Raw genomic sequence first — 14,606 nt, forward strand, 5'->3', positions numbered from 1 at the left:
TGCATAATCACTTAGAAAAAGGTCATATAATGTGTAACATATGAATTCATGCCATATATCATCTCATGGAATGCAATCATGTATTAAATATGTTGGAAGTAGACTTATAACAAGTATAAATTCAATATCACACTATAACCATTCTATACATATGCACTCACCTATATCTCTTTGTCTTTTCCTCGATCGTTTTTGCTCGTCAATTGTTCTGGAACTTGTTTATGCTCGGTATCTACATAAATATGATTTCTAAAACAATCATCAAAATCATGAACCTCATGACTCAATCTTAATAACTTAAACTATTTACTGAACATAATTCACAATTCCCCTTTGAAGTATTATCGGTACCCAAGTAACAGTACCGATACTTCCCTTATAATGGTATTGATATTGTACCCAAGTATTGATATCCAATTTCGATTATGGAATCCTTACTTCAAAAATGGTATCGATACCTGCCTTATGGTATCGGTACCCATGGTATCGATACTACCCCTTTTAGTATCAATACCCCATGAAGATGTATGTCTACATTGGTCTTATGGTATTGATATTGTTCATGCAGTATCGATACCTGCTCAATGATATAACCTATAATAGTTGTGTAGTATCGGTACCAACTCATATGGTATCGATACCACGTACCCATAACAGACTTTTTCCACCCGAAAATCATCAACCGTTTACTTAATTCCCACTTTTAAAGTCCCTTTTTATACCACCAAACTCAACTACAATCATTTTAACTATCTTTTATCATCCTAACACTTTATAAACTTCAACATCTTATTATAATTCTTGAAACTAAGAATTTTACTAAATTTTCCATATAATCCAAACCTCTAACACTTATTACTTCTTATTCACACCTATGACAAGTCAAATATAGCTTCTAAATTTATTTAAGTCTTCTTATTCAAATTTTCACTTTAAAACTTCATACCTTCAATCATTCATAACTCATCATTCTTTGAGTTTCTATACCTTTTTTATTTTCATACTTTTTCCTAATGATTCATCAATCAAAACCACACCTTACTTTCAAGAATTAACCAAATGAAAGCCAACTCACCTTAGCTTATGGGGCTTCACGGTTGGAGAAGAAGAGTGAAGAAGATATATCTGGAAACTTTTGTTTCCCCAATTATGTTCCACGTGGTTATAAAATAACCACAATAAATTTTAAATTATTCCCTTGCTCAAATGACCTATTTGCCCCTTAATTCTCCTTCGCTTGCTAAATCATCATATATAATTTTTTTCACTTAAAACCTTAAACTTTTCAGTTTATCTAACTTAGTCACTAAATTCTAAAATCTCACAATTTGGTCACTAACCCGATATTTAGGATGTTACAATATTGGTATTCGGTTGGAGGGTCTTACTATGGTTTTTAAAAATAAGTTTTAAACTGCTACAGTTTTAAAAATATCTGTACATTTTCACTGGTTTTGTGGGAACACACTAGATACCCTATTCTGATCTCTTGAACCCAGTTATCTGAAACATTTCTTCAGAACTGAAAACTTACGGTCTTTTATTATCTGAGATATTAGTGGGACCTCAGCTCAGTATAAAAGTCTGTAGATGTCTGAATCAATAAGGAAACATAAGCTCACTTTTTCAGGTAAAAAGGATTAAACCAGTGAAACTATCGATATTAGTAAGGAAGTTCCTCTGGTGTTGCTTGCGGAGTACGGTGCATGTGATTAGGGGGTATGTAGGTTTTATTTTGTTTTTATATCCGAGTATGAAATTTATTTTATTTCTGAATATTATTAAATTTTACTGTTGTGTTTATAAAGTGTTTTATGATTTTACATGTTTTAACAAAAAATGTAAATTTTCTGGAATTTTTACAGTGGGTTACTCCTGTAGCCCTAATGTGACACCCCGGATCGGATTGGGCCATCTACATAATTGGGTTACATTTAGTGGTATCAGAGCGTAGGCTGAGTCAAATTTTTATAGATAGAACGGTCGATCGACTGTCATAGGATGTCTGGTCAGTACATGCCCCTAGACTATAATCATACTTCTCTAAGCCGAAACTCTAAGGTCGAGTCCCAATCTGTAACGGCCTAATCTAAGTTTTATATCCATTAGAACTCGACCTATGCATAAAGGAATACCAATAAAGTTTGTCTAAATTCTGTAAAGTGTCTCACGAGTAATGTGATAGTTACTCATCTGAGAAATTTTGATCCGACTCCAGAAATGAAATTGGATATGTTACCGCTCTATGAACCTAATCTTGTAGCTAAGGTCAAATTGATTCCACAAGGATAATTTCGTTCAGATTCGTTTATTGAGAATAAGGGAGAGTTTTGACGAGAATGTCTTATCATCTGGTTAAGGATTAGTAGAGGACTCGTACTTCTGTAAAAGCTACCTGAAGATATTGAAGAATTTTTGGAAACTTTATTTCTGAATTTCTTTGACTTCAGTGAATTTTGACGACGAAATTCTTTTAAGGAGAGGAGAATTGTCACACCTCAATTTAGGGGCTAAAATTTATTAATTTTAAAGTATCGAATTAAACTCGTAACAAAGGAAAAATTAAAGACTAAATTGTAAATTTTAAAAGTTGTAGGCTGGTTTCTAAACCTATGGGAAGTTCAGTGACCTAGCCTTGAATTTTCCCAATTTATCCTAGTAAGTTTTTACCCACCCCCGAAAGATGCAAAAATCCCAAAAAATCCTAAACCCTAAATTAGATATAAAACCCTAAATTCTTAAACCCTAACCCAAGGTCATTCATCACCTTCTCAGTTTCCCTCATCCGGTTGGCAGTGAGTGTCACCGCCGCCTTCAGTCGAAGCATCGCAACTGTCCGACCAAAACCCCTAAGGTTGATCGTCAAAAGTCATCGTCATTCACCGTAGAAAGCTCATCGAAGCTTCGTCGAAACCCCACCGCCGTACGATTTTCCTTTGATTATGACTGATCCGATGACCTTCTCGCCTCATCACCGCCGCCATTGAGTTCCCTATCATTGTTCGCTCCTAACGCGACTAAAGCTGTCATCGGTTTCGTCGTCCGATGTTAATGGTAAATTTTGAATATTTTTGGCTATATTATCGTGGATTTTGGTTGATTTTTGGATTGTTTTGGGTTGTAGTTGGTTGTTGGCTGCTTGTGGAAGGCTCGGTTGCTGTCCCCATTCCCTATTACCACCGCACACGCCGCCACGCAACGGTAGTGCGCGTGGGGCTCATCGCTGCCCTGGAAACTTTCTAGAATCGGTCCAATCGGTATGGACCGACCCGACCTGACCCAACCCGAGTCAGTTAACCCGACCTGTATGCTCGTCCCACCTATCCGACCCGTTTTACCCGACCCGAAATGGTTTGACCTAACCCGAACCATTGACTGATCAGACCGTTTACTTTGATCAATCTGCACGTTGACTTTGATTTTGAACAAAAAAGTCAAATTTTTCGAAAAGCCCTATTTTATGTTTTTCAACGTCCTGAGTCTAAATCCGAAGTCTGTTTTGCCAAATTCGCACCCAGTAAGCCATTTTTCAATGATTTACCTTCTGATTCAATATGGTTTCTCAATTAAGTTCAGTTTCTGACGTAAATTTGTTTGTTATGTATCCGAGGAATTATTGTGCATTGAATTAATGTTTGAGGATGATTGAATGGAGTTTAAATGGTCGATCGATATGGCACAAAAATCGAGATAATACTTTACTACCTTTTGTATGCTTTTCGAGACTCACTGATAAATGGTAAATGCATGAATGGAAATAATTGGTCCATTAGGGTTGTCAACTAACTTTGGACTCAGACGAAAATTGGATTAAGGACGAAACACTATATAAGACTCTAACGGCTCAAAAAAGAAATTAATAGACTAGTCGAAAACAAATCTCAGTTCAATGAATAAATCAGTAAATCAATCAGTCTAAGAACGCATAAATTCTTATTAATCTCGTTAAAGATTAAATGATGGAAATATTTGGAGAAGAAATTACCAATAATAGCACTATAGGGTAAAATTACAAAAATGCCCTTGTACTTATAAATGACCCAGATATCCCCTAATGGTGAAAATAACCACCAGTGATCAAATGAACAAAGTACTCTGAACTCTAAATGAACTAGAATACTTTCAACCTAAGTTATCCGAAGTAATGCCACTGACATAATTGAATGAAATGACGATAATACCCTTAAAGTGTAAAAAGAAATATGGATGACTATGATAATGGAGACGACCTAAAAACTTATATCATGATCCATTGGAATCTTGGAATCACTTATTAAACTCTTGATTTATTTGGAATGCCTCTGAAGTGAAATATGATTCGAAGCACGTCCAAGACCTGGAATAACTAATACCCTCAGCTCTAAAATGAACAAATCAATCTCGTATACCAATATGGCTATATTATATGACCAAGTTAAACGGAATGGAAGTACAATATGTATTCAAATTTCAAAAACGATAGAATTACTATGAAAGCTCCGAAGTGACCGAAATAGACTTGACTACTAAATAACATAAGTAACTTCAATGACTTAAGATTAAGTGAGTGACTTGGATAAGTCTAGAAATACTTATGAACTTACAAGATGTATCCTCCCTAAGGGTTATGAACCACGAATCAAGCATGTCAACATTTCCTGATATCGTTGAAATGTTGAAATGAAATAAAGACCATTGGAATATATGTTCTTCTCCCTAAGACATTCAACAATGATTCTGAAAATGATCTATGGACAAGAATTGTTGGTATTAAAAAAACAATACTCTAAAAGTGCAACAATTAGACCAGTTGACAGGTATCATTAATGGGACTTGTACAGTTCGGGTTAACTTGATATTCCGATAGATCGATACAAATCATAAATGCCTGAATCTTCGTTTCTCCCTTATCAACTCAAATCAATAAGAATTCTCTAAGAACCTAATGCCCAAAATGTCTCTGATTTCCTGAATAATGGAATCACTCCTGTTATATCTGAAAAACATGAGTAACTCAGATACAAAGGATTATGAATACCTTTCTGATTACCTAATGCCTCCAAAAAATATTCGAATACTATATGATCATGATAAATCACGTTCTGAATAACTGATGATTCTGTCAGCTAATGAACTCCTTCGATAGTGATTCTAATTTCTGACATTCTATCGATATATTGAATATTTGTCTTTCCATGCCGGTAAGATTATCAAGTACCTCTGAATAATATTTGAAACCTCTAGTGTATTCCCTGATCACATGGGTGTTTTCTCTGATTTATGTTCTGATCTCTGCTCTGATTTCTGATATCTCTGTTTCTTGACTGGAATTATTTTTATACGTGGTATTCTGGGACTCTGGTATGACTGAAGATACTGGAAGGTTCAGTCGCTGTTGGTAATTCCTTGTATAGATTTAGCACCGACTGGTAATTCCTTATGGACCTAAGACGACTCTTGGGTGGGCTCCTAGACCTAATGGGCCTACTGGTAAGACCTTATGGACCCTAAGGCACTCTCTTAGGGATGGCACCATTTCTATGTGTTTTTGGGTAAGACCTTATAGACCTGAGGACACTCCCCTCAAGTGGGCACCTATGCTTCGGATAAGGTAATACCTTATGGACCCAAGGTGCTCCCTTAGGTTGGCTCCTACGCCCTTTTGGGCATAGGGTAAGTCCTTATGGATGCAATTCTGGATAACTGCATATTGGCGTTCGGTTAAAGGGTCTTACTATGGTTTTTAAAAATAAGTTTTAAACTGCTATTGTTTTAAAAAGAACTGTACATTTTCACTGGTTTTGTGGGAACACACTAGACACCCTATTCTGATCTCTTGAACCCAGTCATCCGAAACATTTCCTCTGAACTGAAAACTTACTGTCTTTACTATCTGAGATATCAGTGAGACCTCAACTTATCATAAAAGTCTGTAGATGTCTGAATCAATAAGGAATCATATACTTATATGTTATCTGCATGTCCTTCAGCATCTTTTGATAGTACTGTATTACTGAGTTTCCCAAAGCTCACTTTGTTACTCACTATTTCAATTAAAAATGATTGAACCAGTGCAACTATCGACATCAGTAAGGGAGTTCCTCCGGCTTTGCATGCGAAGTACGGTACATGTGATTAGGGGGCATGTAGGTTTTTTTTTGTTTTTATATCCGAGTCTGGAATCTGTTTTATTTCTGAATATTGTTAAATTTTACTGTTGTGTTTATAAAGTGTTTTATGATTTTACATTTTTTAACAAAAAATTTAAATTTTTTGTAATTTTTACGATGGGTTGCTCCGGTAGCCCTAATGTAACACCCGGGATCAGATCGAGCCACCCGCATCGGTCTGAGGGGGTTACACTTTGGGGTTTGTTTTCTTTATTCGACTTTTTTTTTATGTTTCAGCTTAAATTTTCGTTTTTAATTTGCAACTGCATAAGATTTTCTATTCATGTGTCCCTCAGTTGACGTTATTCTATTCAAGGAAAAGTGACTATTAATTATTGTTTTCATCATTTGCGAGGTTTGGTCATAGTTTTTCTTTATGTTCTGTTCACTGGATCTAAGAGTCCAACACACACTACCAACAGATGATTTGGGGAATTAGGGACTTTGTTTTTGCCTTGGTTGTTGATGTCAGTTAAATATTATAATTTTAGCTTCATGTTGAAGATTATAACACTTTAGATTGAATTATTGATGTCTCATGATAATGAAGTACCAGACATGTTCTCTTCATCAGCAGTTTGTGAGGGTTATTTGTTGTTCATTGCTTCATCTCTTAGTCATATGTTGCTGGAGATACCTTTTGCCGTGTTCTAAAATTAGTTCGTGATTATTTTGTGACCCGTTGCTGGGCATTTTATGCTACTAATTGAATCCTGTTTGTTAGACAGTTACAAGGCAAGAATGCGTCGATGCAATGTGCCTTTTGTTTGCTGTTTATCTTAGACTCTTATTCTCTTTGTTGGAAATGGGGTTTATGTCTTAAGTTATTATTAATGAGAAAGTGTGGAATAACTATCATTTGAACATTTGTTGATGAAGGTTTTGAGCTTCAACAATCTTATGTTAACTAGGATGCTTTTTGGTAGCTTTTTCTCGAAACCTTGTAAGATTATCTCTTCATTTTGTTCCATATTTTAGATGCATTAGTTTGCTGTAGATCTACTCATTAGTCATTCCATTGATTGTAAATTATAGATGGCTAAATTATGAACGTAATGATATAATTTGTGCTATTTATGTTTTATTATATATGTAAATTCTTGCATCTTATCATTAAAATCTATCAATACCTTTTGAGCTATGAATGTGGTCGTAATCATTTTTTCTCTTTTTTGTGATTCCATTCTCACCTGCAGGTATGCCTTTGAATATTTTAGGTCTCGGTGCAGGTATTCCTTTAATACTTACTAAACTCTTACAATTCATTCGTTAATCCATTTTGTTGATGCTCGTGAATTATTGTGTATGTTAAGATGGTGGCTATGGGGTTGGCTTTGGCCTTGGATGGGGCTTTGGTTCTGCCTACGGTAGCCAGTACAGATCATCTAGGGTCACATTCCAAGGCTTAGAATTTGGCAAAGAGGGCCGGAGGCAGGATGGTGAAATAAAAGAACTGCCGAAAAACACCAAGGACAGTCGTTTGTCACAGTAGTTTTATTTTTCAGTTTGCTGTTGAATTCAGACCTTTAAACCACTTAAATATAAATACTGTATTCTGGTCAAGAATGTTGATAACAATTGAGTTTTGCTGAAGCTCATAACCTAATCTCTATACTTCATCTCCAAGTTGTTTTCATGTTGATTGTTGCTGTTAAATGATTTTAGGAAGGGGACTTACCATGTTCAGTTCAATTCACTACAATTGCTAAATAACCATTACCATCTTAAATGGTCTTGGGTACTGGTTTGGCTTTAGTAGTTTCATGAAGGTTTAGTTGGCTTATATGTAATGATTTTTAGGTGTTCTTTTACTCAAGTTCCTTTGAATTCCGGTCTCTGTACGAATCTATTCATAGTACTTGAAGTAATAGAATATAAAATCCCAATGAATTAAAAGATGAATACAAAACGGTAATTAGTTCATTATGGATTAGGAATATGTGAAAGCACAAATTATAGCTTGCAATTTAAGCAACCTGTTGACCTATTTTGTTACATTTATCATCATGATGTTGCCGTTAAACTAAGGAGAATTTCATGCTAACTACAAGACAGATAAAATGCAGAAAACTCCCACAATGTCATGCTTCCGCAATTTAAAACGTGAGGGGCACTTTACTACAAGACAGATAAGATCATATTTTAAATGTTCAACAAACAAACAAACAAACAAAAATCATAAAAAAAGATGCAATGCAATTATGCAACTGTCCAATTTGTTACGCATTTCTTTACCCTCACGTCATTTGAAGTTCCCAGAAATGGTCTAAGTTTTCAAGTCAAAGAATAGAAGTTTGATTGTTCAGGAAGAAATGGTCTAAGTTTGAAATGTATACCAACTAAAGAAATGAGGCAAGCATTAAACCAGGAAAGCTTCAGGTAAATCACACAACAGCATCCGAGTTATTACAAACATGGGTGCTTCCCTCTTTATTTACATGCACAATATACAACACTCGGCAGTTATGATTTTAACCACACAATCATTTACGAGCAGGATACAGATAAACGACCTGATAGACTATTCAGACTAGGTGGATATTTATAGTTGTTAAGTGAAATATAGTCTTGTTCTTGACCAAAGCGAACACAGGAGAATGGCCCCGGTGATTGAGAAGATGAAGTCGGGGCAATGCTAGTCAGTCTTTGGCCTGAAATTTCATGATAAAATAAAGTTACATATCATCAAATTTATTGAAAAAAAAAAGCAACATTCTTATAAAATAAGTATTCAAAAAAATATGTCCGAGATGTTACCCTGACCAATAAAGAACATAAAATCCTTAGCTTGTTTGCATTTGAAGGAGTATTTATTCAACAGAGAATTGTTGATAATGCTGTTGAGTTAAAAATAGGATAGAAAGAGCTTCAGCCTTACATTCTTGGAGGCTTGTGGTAATTGCATATACAGCCGGCGTGGAGATTTTTTTTATGCAACTTGAAAAGGCTACTTAAGTTTTACAAACATGACAAAGAAACATCATCATTCGCAACAATGATTGCTGCTAAGATGACGAAATAAGTTGATTCTGCCAATGACAAAAGCCGGCAAGTAGTTTGATCCAGAATAAGAGAAACATTTTATATGTTTTTTGCACCTCTCATAAATGCCTAGGAGCTTGCTATTAAGTTCCAGGAGTATGACAGATAAGTTCAAATTCGAAATTTTCAAATACGAAAACGGGTAATCTTAGAGCTATTGCCATTTAGGCAATTCAGCTATTCAACCCCCAGAAAAAATAAATAAATGAAATCGGGTTATCTTTTCTCAAGTAAGTTATGCAGACAAAGGCATCACTCTTTACTCTACTCTGCAGACCAGCCAAACTCGTCTGTTACTAGATTTCAGCTGCTCATTCTTCAGCGTGTTGAAGAATTATATATAAAAACATTTTTGAGTTTTTAGCATCTTTTAAGAGAAGATGATGGCATAATCAAGGTAAAAGAAGTGGCCTAATACTGTATCGGCCATGTAAATTAGTAAGCCATCCAGAGCTTGATGTTTTACATGTTTTATATATATGACTACAAATCTCAAGTCAAATACATCCAATAGTGGCTTTTGCTTGTCTGGTAACATAACATCTTTCATTCCACATAATTTAGAAAGGGACCAGGTGAAATTAAAATAATACCTGCTTCTCAAAGCTTGTACTCTCAGTTATGTCACCACCTCTTGAAGTAGAGTTCAAGCAAGTATTCCTGCAAAATAGAATGTAGCCGCTCAAAATTTTTGGTACGATAATAATGACATTAGCGCAAAAGGAAATCAAGGATTTCCAAGTGCCAATATCAGACTACCTTTCATACATAAAAATGGCCTGCTTATCTGGAGCAATGGAACCGGGAACTCCTCCGTCTGCAGAACGAAAATTTCGCTCTCCCTATACAAAGAATCGTGTCAATATGGCAAATATTCTCTGCAAAATAAGTCACTAAATAAATCAAACAAAGCCAGAAAGGGACTCACATCAGAATTTTCTTCCATCCACCCTGGAACTTTGTCTGAAAGAAGGGTAACATACTTCTCCATAGCTGCCTCTGGGTTCATGTTCCCCAGCGTCTGCCAAGCATTCCTTGAACAATGCAAGCAGTGCTGTCCATCACTCATACATAGCAGATGTCAACCTGTTATTATAACTACCAATAAAGCTATACCGTGTAATTTGGTATAGGCTAGGCTCTAATGTATTTCATTCTCCAGTTTTGTTTTCTAAGTTCGAAAAAATCTCCCAGTTATAGTGGTCAATCCGAATTCAACCACTATAGAAACTCTAATGATTTGTGTTATTTCAGTAGCTATAGCTATATGAGGCATATATATAAGAAGAACACACACACAAAAGGATAATGCTTAATTAGGAAATGATGACCATGTTATTCTCAACTACCCTTCTATTGGTTGATTATATGATAAATGGGAATAAATGGCCAATATAAGCTTCCCATCCTTCTTGTTTACCATCTCATTTACCAAAGTTTTCTCAAAATTGACCAACTTTTAACTTGCTAAATTGTTTAAACTTCAAATATTACTTGGTGGTTTTACCAAAAATAGAATTTTATCTTCTCTAACATACTAACAAACATTAATTGTGCTTTAACCTATTGGGACATTGATCTTTTGTCTTCCACAATGACAGAAGAGAGACATTTAAACCTAAGAAAGTTAAGTATAACCATGTACATTCAACACCAACCAAAAAGATAATGCAAAAGAAAGAAGAAAAATCAAATCAATAAACAGTGAAATATTAGATACAGGGAAATTTAGCTACCATTTGGAGCGAGAAGAAGCCATGAAAGCCAGTGGCTGAGGCTCACGACAAGGCCCTTCTGTTGCAATCTTGTGGAGTCCATAAAGTTCCATTTGAAAATCATTACTCGTACCCAAATCCCCGTTATGCTCGATGTACTTGGCAGCTGCTCCAAAAACCTTCTCCAATTCACTCTTATCTATCTCTTCCCAATCATCATCGTCGTCGTCACCAACATCATTCTCTATTTTCACTTTCTTTTCTTCTCTCCTAGCCCCTTCATTTGATTCTGCACTTTGGTTTCTTTTTCAGCCTCTGTTTCTTCACCAATTTTTCAATCTTCTTTTCGAGAAGAATCTCATCGAGTTTCAACTCATCGACCGTAGCTTGTTCGGCTTCAAGATCATCGATTTCTTGGCTGTTTCTTGCACAAATTCAACTTCCTTTCCACTTTCAAAGCCTTCAACTTTCAATCCGGCTTCAAACTGATCTACCTTTTCACTACTTTCTTCAACTTTCTTCTCACTTTCAAAACCCTGATCGTCAAACCCAGCTTGTTCTGGTTCAAAAATCAACCTTATTATCACCGCTTTCCTTAACCAAATCAACTTTCTTTCACTTTCAGTTCGCTGAGCTTTCAATTTGTGAGCGAATTCCAAGTCTTGCATGATAATCGCGTCATCAGCATCAGTCACAGGCTTTCCATCCACTCCAGAAACAGAAGCACCAGCCCCAGTGGCCAAAGATACAATCTTGGCTATCAAGAAGGAAAGAACAAGAGCAATAAAAGCTGTCAGAAAAAGCTCCATGGTGATTATAGCAAATAAAACGCAAAACCCGAAGACTAAAACGGAAGAAACGATATGATTAATGGGAAACAAAGTGGGTTATCGATTAAATGCACAAATATAGATAAGGGGCTTTCGGAGCAAGAAATGTAATATATAAAATAGGAAAAAGAGGGCTAGAAGGCAGAGAGCAAAGCATTCGGCAAGGGGAGGCTGGAGAATATTGGGATCGTCTATGGGGGCGGAAGTGGGGCCCTAATGTAGCTGGCAACATTTTTTAAGTCACGGAATTCTTTTAGGATAAAATATATGTTTAGTACTTCAATTATCTTTTTTGTTCGGTTTTAATCACTCAACTATTTTTTCAAAATCATATTAATATTTTTTAATCGTTAAAAAATTAATGGTGATGCTGATGTGTTATTATAAGATAATGTCATGTCATCATTAAAAACATAAAATGTTACATAAATGATTTTGTAAAATATTTAATAATGGATAACTAAAATGAAATAAAAACGTAACATTACATATGATTTTAAAAAAATAATTTATTGACTTAAACGGAATATAAGTAATAGTTGAGGTATTAAATGTATAGTTTACCCTTAGTTTTATTTTTTATGAGAAAAAGTGTAATTGAGCCTCCAAAGTTTACCCCTTCTCAACTTTAGTGATTTTACCTCATTGTTTCAGTTTTCCCCATTCACATGAATGGCGCGTGTCACTACAAACAATATTTCTTGCTTGCCTCGTGGATTTCTTCCCATGCTTTTTTATTAAATTTAAGTTGAAAAGGATTTTAGATTTGGTCCAATTATAGTTTACACCCCCTTAAAACAATGTTTCTGTTCCTTGGTAAATATTGCTTTTGCCTAACCTGTCCTCTTATTTATATCCATCTTCACTTCACTTTTCGGATAAAAGTGGACAAATAAGTGGGATACATCTCTCCAGCTATTCAGATTTACCTACAGCATGCACAAAAGGTAGCTTAACCCTCTTGCCAACCAAAACTCCCTCATTTAAAGTCCACCTTTAGCCTTTCCATTTTCATAATTTTCCAAAACCAAACATAACGGCTCTCTACCTACATCAACTGAGGTGAATCACTCTAAACCTTTTATCTCCTGTTTGTACCATTAATATTTTTTATATGATCAACATGAAACATATTTTTACAAAAGAAAATCAGCCAAGGTGGTCAACCTTGACCGAGCAACTCAATACATTGATCTCTCGAGATATGACAAAAAAAATATTGAATCAATAGCAAGACCATTAAGACCGACAATACAACCAAAATAATGAGTCGATGAGCAATCATCATTCTTTCTATAGTCCTTGCCAACCCGAAACAACATCCAACTCTTTTAGTCATCAATGAGAGCCTTACAATCAACATCACCATTGACATTGTTATGGATTTCAACATCAACTTGGATTCTAATACAAATATCAATCCCAACTGCATCACCGACAAGTATTTTCCCAAAGCTCTAGATGTTACTAATGACCTACCTACAACATAAACTAAGGCAAATTCAAGAATAATTTAATTGCCAGGGTGTTAGGCATTGCGGAAAGAATGATGAAAGAACTTCACTCGCTGAAGAGTGGTGCCTACAAGAAAGAAAAAGTGCTCATCAACCGTAATGATCCAGATTAGTATAATGTTGTAAAATCTATTATGTTTAATTAAATAATTACTTTGATTTGTATTCTTTCTTTCTTGTGAAACATTTTGTCTCTCCAAGTTTTAATTCGAGGAAAAATGATCACTGGTCAGATGACAACCACTAACTGACTTGGCAAAATGCTTTTCGTTGATGTGGTAAGATCTATCTGTTCAAAACGCTGATGTGAGATTATCACACGTACATAAGTGATGATTTGACATGTGTTACATATACACAAATGATGATGTGGCAAATATCATATCTCCAAAGTGATGATGTGTGTAAATACTCTCATTTTGTACGAAGTTGTTATTCAAGTTTTATTTTATTTATATAATTATTTTTCTTTGGTTAATTTAAACATAGGAGTTAGTGGATTGTTTAATATATATATGTGTGTGGATATATGCATTATATATTTGTTAACATAAACATTATATATATATATATTAGTATATATATAAGTTGATTAAATTTAAATGAAACACTAACTTTTATTATTATTGCTTGTGTATAGGTTCACATTACAGATTCCAAATTAAGTCCAATGCCTGAAACCCAGCAGTTAAGGCCCAAACATGGAAGAGTCCACGTGATACAATGATGGAGAAACCCTAAAACCTAAGCATGCTCCAGCATCGCCTAACGTCATCCATTGGATTTGATGCAAATTCTACAGTCCAGATTCGTCTAATATTAGAATCAGAGATGTCCGAATTCAACGCCACCAAATGACAACCGTCAAATCAAAAGAAGATTGATGGTATAGATCTGTTTGCTTCGAAGGTTGGGGTGAAACTCTAGTGTCGCAACTCTTTCGGGAAAATTCGATTAGTTACTACGATGAAGTTTTTATTTTAAAATAAAAATTTTGGAATCGTCACCAATCATTTTTAAGGTGTCATTAAATCACTTAAAATTAAGTTTATTTTATCAAAAATACATGTCACGGTCATCTTTCGGATGGGCCTGAAATTGGATTTTGACTCGAAATAATAGGATTTCGATTTGAAATAATTGTGTTAGAGTCGCCACCGATCATTTTAAAAACATTTAGGTAGATTGGACACTATCTTATCAGATCTGCAAAATGTGTCAGGTTCAGGAGTCGATTACGGTCAATGAATGATTAGCACCCCTGAATCGCCCTTTCGGTACCAATTAATTTGTAGGTTGTCTTTAATTACGAAAATTTAAATTTAAAAACCTGATTCAAACTACTTACCTCTGATT

General features: G+C 35.1%; 1 pseudogene; it reads right to left on the reverse strand.

Moving 5' to 3' along the window:
- Positions 1-8,508: 8,508 nt before the first annotated feature.
- Positions 8,509-11,884, reverse strand: LOC120155694 (annotated as a pseudogene).
- Between the last annotated feature and the right edge of the window lie 2,722 nt (positions 11,885-14,606).

This window comes from Hibiscus syriacus, unplaced genomic scaffold, assembly GCF_006381635.1.
Source record: "Hibiscus syriacus cultivar Baekdansim isolate YM2019G1 unplaced genomic scaffold, ASM638163v2 tig00111201_pilon, whole genome shotgun sequence".
NCBI lineage: Eukaryota > Viridiplantae > Streptophyta > Magnoliopsida > Malvales > Malvaceae > Hibiscus > Hibiscus syriacus.